This window comes from Pristiophorus japonicus, unplaced genomic scaffold (assembly GCF_044704955.1).
Source record: "Pristiophorus japonicus isolate sPriJap1 unplaced genomic scaffold, sPriJap1.hap1 HAP1_SCAFFOLD_35, whole genome shotgun sequence".
NCBI lineage: Eukaryota > Metazoa > Chordata > Chondrichthyes > Pristiophoridae > Pristiophorus > Pristiophorus japonicus.
In genome coordinates this window covers 7,194,015-7,200,611 of record NW_027253324.1, presented here as the reverse complement: position 1 = coordinate 7,200,611, position 6,597 = coordinate 7,194,015, and the positions used below count along the sequence as shown (strand labels likewise).

At 40.9% G+C, this 6,597-nt stretch overlaps 1 pseudogene; it reads left to right on the top strand.

The window, feature by feature from the left end:
- The first annotated feature begins 499 nt into the window (after positions 1-499).
- LOC139250107 (zinc finger and BTB domain-containing protein 21-like) lies at positions 500-3,726 on the top strand (annotated as a pseudogene).
- The last annotated feature ends 2,871 nt before the right edge of the window (positions 3,727-6,597 follow it).

Here is a 6,597-nt window from a genome sequence, read left to right as displayed (position 1 = left end):
AGATTGCAGTACTGTAATCACTCCAAGATATCTATTGGTCACTGTTGTTGGTGCACAAAATGAGAAAACTCCTTGGGATGTCTTGACATACTAACTCTTAGTTAACGCTGAGATAAATGTAAGTTATTTTTGGGGCAGGGGGTGCAGGCCTACATTTCTGAGTTTAAACATTTTACAGACCAAAGAAAATGTTGGCATTTTAAGAACAGTCCCAAATTTTTTTTTTGGTTTCATTTATCGTCATTCTATTACCATTTAGAGCAGGGTAATTAAACAGTGGTCCCTAAGGTGCTCACAAGCATACTTGTTGGCCTTGTTCTGGTGTCTGATATAAAATGTTGAGAACCCTCCTAGCACTCTTGGAATGTAAACTTCGACAGTGGCTGTACACCTCAATTTGAAGCTGTTACATTCTCATGGTACTTTAATACTCTTTATGCTTTCCATGGATTTCTCCAAGTTTGACATTCATTGTTCTGCTGTCTTGCAGGCGGAGCAGACCATGGAATGATTACTTCACTACATCAATCCAGCGCACGCCATCTCTCTCCTGAGTGCACTCAACGAGGATCGTCTAAAAGGCCAGCTGTGTGACGTCGTCCTAATTGTTGGTGACCATAAATTCCGGGCTCACAAGAACGTTCTGGCTGTCAGCAGTGACTACTTCCGGGCTTTGTTTACCAAGAAGGAGAATGAGAGCCAGTCGGTTTTCCAGCTGGATCTCTGTGAAGCAACTATCTTTGAGAATATTCTGAATTACATCTATTCTTCATCCCTCTTCATAGAGAAGAAAAGCCTTGCAGCCATCCACGATCTATGTGGCAACCTTGGTATCTCTTTTCTAACCAGCATTCCGTCACTGACACCTCAGATGTCCTGCACCCCGAATCCGATTAAAAAGCTCAGCAAAGTTGGTGAAGATGGAAGTAGCTCCCAGCCACGAAGTGTCATTGTATGTCAGAGCCGCAATGACCTTGGCAAAAGTAACCTAGATTCTGAAGCAAAGGGAGGGGATTCAAGTCACAAAAAGGGACCATCAGAGGAAGAGCCAAGACACAGTTTTAAGTCCTCGTCTTTGATGAATGCTCTACGGGCAAATTCTAATGCTGTGACCAGAGATATTGATACAACTCAATTATTGGATGATAAAGGACAATTTTGTTAAAGGATATCCATGGGGCTTTAGGTGACACTAAGTTTCATGAAACTTTCAAATCTCTGGAAGATCGAAACAGTAGAATGAGGTTTTGGTGGGATAGGAGAAATTCCATGAGTGTAGATGGCACCTCAAGTTTTACTGGCAATGTTTTTGATAAAAGGCAAAGTTTGACGGACCTCTTGGTAAATGGAAAGCCTTTGTCCAGGCCACAACTTTCACCTGCATTTTCATTTCATGGAACCACAGGACTTCCATATTCCCAACAGAAATCTGGGCACGTGCTAAGTGTTGGCAGAATGGAAGAGAGTAATTTGCTATATTACGCCAAAGTAGGACCCACCGTTCAACCTCCAAGACTGCCACCAAACACTCAGAGTGTTGTCAGCAGTGGTCCATTGGTGAAAAGTCTCCTTCGTAGGTCGTTATCCATGGATAGTCAAGTCCCATGCTACTCTTCTTCCCTTGATCTAAAAATGAAGTACGGATCACAGATATGTAAACGTGAACCACTGGAGTTGACTTATGATGCATCATCTCAAAAGTCATCAAACGTTGATGACTCAATTCAACAGCGACTTCTAAAGGATAAGCCACAGGTTGATCAGCCTTGTCGACCAAGACAACTTAATGTATCTCGGTCTGCTGAAGCTGAGGCCATCTCACTACCACAGCTGTTAAAATAAAAACCGAACCCTGCAGCCCTGTCTCAGATACTTCTGATATAATTAGGGTTACTGTGGGAGAAACTTCTCCATCTACCAGTAAGGAGTTCTCAGTAAAAATGTAGAGAGGAACAGAAGAACATCAATGCTGCCATTGAAGAGGAGGTACCAGGCTGAAAATGCAAAGTTTTCCTTTGAGGAGTCAGAAGCCTTCCAGCAATCTCCCAATATAACACCAAGTTTTGAGGAAAGTTCAAGCCCTACTGCAGATGATACTAATCTTGATCTGTCGAAGACTGAGGAGAACAAGGACGAATATTCTGAGTCTGAATCAGCAATAACTGGCAAGCAGTTTAAATGCAGGACCTGCTTCAAGATATTCCGATTTACAGCAGGTCTTTTCCGGCATGTCGACATGTACCATAACCCAGATAAACCCTATGCCTGTGATATCTGCCACAAGAGATTTCTAACCAATTTCAAAGTTTGGACACACTGCCAGACACAACATGGAGTGGTTATCAACCCATCAGCGGCTACTAGCACCAGTCCAGTTTCAGAAGAAAAATTTCAAAAGAAACTCAGCGATATGATGCGTGAAAGGGAGATCAAGAAGGCCCTTTTTCACAAGTTACGGCGCAAGCAGGTTACCCCTAGTTACCCAGGGCTGCGGTCTGAACAAGGATTCAAAAAGAATTTGAAATCTGCAACCAAAGGAGTTTACATATGTACAACATGTGGAAAGCTGTTCCGCTTCCTTTCACGTTACAGGCAACACATGAAGACCCACCCAGGTGAAAAGCCCTTTGTTTGCAAGCTCTATAACAAGGCTTTCCAATCGAAAGAACAAGGTGTTACTGAACCTGTGTGTGAAGATAGTGTTGAACATCAGTGCGAACATTGTAATACCAAGATGTCTTCATTGGCAGAGAAGTCAAAGCATGAGAGGATCTGTAGGAATGTTACTGTGTGCTGCTACTGCAGCCTTAGGTTCTGTTCCAGAGAACTAAAACAAGAGCACGAAAGTCAGTGTGAATACAAGAAGCTAACCTGTCTAGAATGTAAACGCACATTTAAGTCCTCTTTCAGCATATGGCGTCATCAGATCGAAGTTCACAATGAAAACACAATGGCCCCAGTGGAACAATCCTGCTTGGATCCAATATGTCACAATGGTGTCTTGACCAAAGAGGTTCAAACTGAAGTAGTAGATGACTCTATAGGCAGTCCGAGTACTTCAAAGGAAGATGAAGCATGCAGTGATTCTTCAGAACCAATGTACGTTGACTCTGAAGATTCCTCTTGCTTTCCTGAAGATCTGAGCGTCTCTAGTCGCAGAAATACAAGCACTAAAGATAATCATTTACCTGATGCAGTCTCCACAAATCCCATCCATCTGGAAGACGTGGCATCTGAATCCAACAGCTGCGGCGGGGAACCGGAGGCCCTAACGTACAAAGGAGAACGTGGTCTTTGGCCATGTGAAAAATGTGGCAAGATCTTCACCATACACAAGCAGCTGGAGCGTCACCAGGAATTACTGTGCGCTGTTAAGCCATTCATTTGCCACGTTTGCCATAAAGCTTTCCGTACCAACTTCCGCCTCTGGAGCCACTTTCAGTCCCATATCTCTCAATCCGCAGACCATCTTGAATTCTCTAAACTTGCGAGGAGCCTTTCCTCTCGTCCTCCTCCCCCTCCACCACCACTCCCACCGCCATCCCAGGTGCAGTCTCCTGAGCCTGAACAGCCTTCAAATCATTCGGACCGGTCGACTATCCCACAGGCAGCAGATACACTTTTTTCCCATGCCCCTCCTCTTGCAGCTGCCACCTTTGAAAGTTTTGCCGTAGGACTTTCAAGACTGCTTTCAGTCTGTGGAGCCATGAACAGACTCACAACTGAAATAAGATTTAAGTCTTCTGTGATTTATTTGGAATACCACTAGATTTATCTATAAAGATAACTTGGAAACACATGCGCCAAGGTCGTGGACTGAATATAAGGCAATATAATGTACAATCCATTCTCGGAAGGTTTAGAAAAATAAAGAGTTGGATAAGAAAGATGAAAGGTAATATATGGAATTGGTATTACAGATGGAACAAAGTAAAATCTCTAGAATTTAAAAAAATCATCATACTTGTTACTTGGGTGCTACATGGAAAGCATATTTTTTATATGATGGGAGTTTGCCAGTGTTACACAATCATTGTTTTAAGTGCGAATGGATTAATACTGCTGAACCAGTTCATGCATTGAGATGGATCCTTTTTCGTGTGTTTTTAACATTCAGTAATATATCTGGGGCTTCAGTAATATCATCAAAGCAATGTATTCTGTTGGCACAAACTCAATTAACATTCACTGGCTCAGCCATTTTGGCAAACGGACTATTGGGCAGACTGACTAGGAAAAGAAGAATGTGGCCATTTTTTTTCAGCACAGTAAAGGTGTGATTCTGAACGCAGTCTCTGCACTGGTTAAGGCTTACGGTATATCTTGTAGCTCAATGATCTATCAACATGGGCTTAACGGTTTGAGAGGCTCATGGAATTATTGGGATCTGATGCAAGTGATGAGCCTCAGCCAGTCAGCAGATTGGCGAAGAAACCGGAGCTTGATTGTTAATCACACTTCCCCAGTTAGCATCATGGATGGGAATCTACTGCAAACAGAGGCATATTAACCAAGGTGGCTCGCAGCCTACACCCAGAGAGGGCTAGAGATTATCCTCTTTCACATGTTAACCCTTGTGCTCTTAGTCATCCAATGATTTTTATACAGTACATGTTAAAGAAAAAGTACTTCCATTGTGGTGTTGGATACACACAGTGACATTCTAGAAATCCTGTACCGTGACCAGGACCAAAGGTAACAGACAACAAATGGGAGTTCTAAATGGTGTGAGCTAAAACTAAGAGAGAAAAAACAAAATGCTATCTCCAAGAACTATCTTAGTCATCCTTCAGCATTGGGGTATGTCGAAAGATGGTGACATGAGCTACGCTGGAGGACGGTAGAATGGGCACAGTATAGCACAACCACTCTCGCACATCAAGTTCCCCTTCATGTGACAAGCAATGTTAGAATGTCTCCTGTTTGGGTTTCTTTGTTTAATAATTGATTGAGGATTTTTTTAAACTAAATTACAGAGCATTGAAATTTAATGAAAGAGTGATTTGCTAGTAATGATAACAAATGAGGTCAGGAAAGAGGATATATCCTTCAGAATCATGAGCCAAACATTACTGTTTAGGCCAATTTGTAGTAAATAAAGTATTTTGTATTATAAATTGAGGTATCTGAATTGTAGTGGCACAGAAAATGTAGCATTACACTAACTTTGTTTCTGTAGACTGTACTCAGGAAGGGGTGGGCATCTTTGTGGCCTTTGTATTTCTGCCAGCTTCTAAGAATTTAGACTTCCTTGGAATCTGCCAATGGCTCAAACGTATCACCTAACACTCTCTACCCCAGCTCTAAGAGTATGCTACATGTAATTAACTGGTTTATAAATGGAACTCATACAAAGGCATCTGATCAGCCTGTGTTTGACATTCAAATATGGGTCATATAGCAGGATTCCGCTGTAGGGATAATAAGAACATAAGAAGTAGGAGCAGAGTAGGCCATTTAGCCCCTCAAGCCTGCTCCACCATTTAATAAGATCATGGCTGATCTGATCTTGGGCTCAGTTTCATTTCCCTGCTATGATACTGGTATGTCCAGATATGTAAAATTATAACAATTGTTTGTTTTTTCCCCCCAATCTGCACCCAGTTTGTGATTGGCATAAAAATGCTTCAGAAGACCAGAATGACTCTTTCTCACCCCTTCCAAATTGTGGATAATAAAACTTCCAGCAACGCTGACAGGTCTAATAGAACTGTAATATCACGATTATCAGTGCATCATTCTTTTTAATCTATTGTTACAAAAGGAGATCAAGTAGTTTAACTTGTTATTATAACTAAACATTTCCTTTGTTATTTTAAAAGACAATATGCAGTTTGCTGTGTTGGAGTTTCTCAACTTAATTCTTGATTTCATGACTTTAGTACTCTAAACGTAGAATTTTTTTTTACAGCAGAACAGTAATTAGCGTTAAAAATCCTTGTTTCCAGTTGGACTTGTCATTTATTGCAGTAAAACTTATGAAGCAAAGATCTATATATTATTCCTTATCATATCCCTTGTTAACAGTATACATTGAAGTATAGAAGAATAAAGTTGAGAGCTCTATAGCCACATAGTGCCTTTTTTAATTTATAAAGTCCTTTCCACAGTTAATACTATTGTTCAAATCCTTATATTAAAAATGTAATTTTATAAGATTCAGCTGATGAAAATATTTGAACCGATCTGCTAAACGAAACTAAGACTGGCTGAGATCCTTAACTAACTATGGACAATGGGGTTTTAATGATTAACTAGTTTACTGTTTTTTTAGCTAACCTTCAGCACTAGCTTTCCTTTTTGATTGGTTAATCTTCCACTACTTCATGACTTGGCCTGAATCCAGCAAGACAGCACTGGTATGCTGAGGAGTAAGGACAGACTGTATTTCAAAGTAAATATATTTCTGCCCTTGCTGCCAACAGAGATGGTTACAATCATTGAACAATGTAATGTTTGTTTCCAAAGCAGCAGAATAGATCCATACAGCAGTACAAAGGTTTTTTATTGGCAAGTCACAGGTAATCCCTTGAATCACTCATCAGAGGAGGAGAGGGGAAGGAGGTAACATGATCTTGATGTACTTTGAAGGAAAAC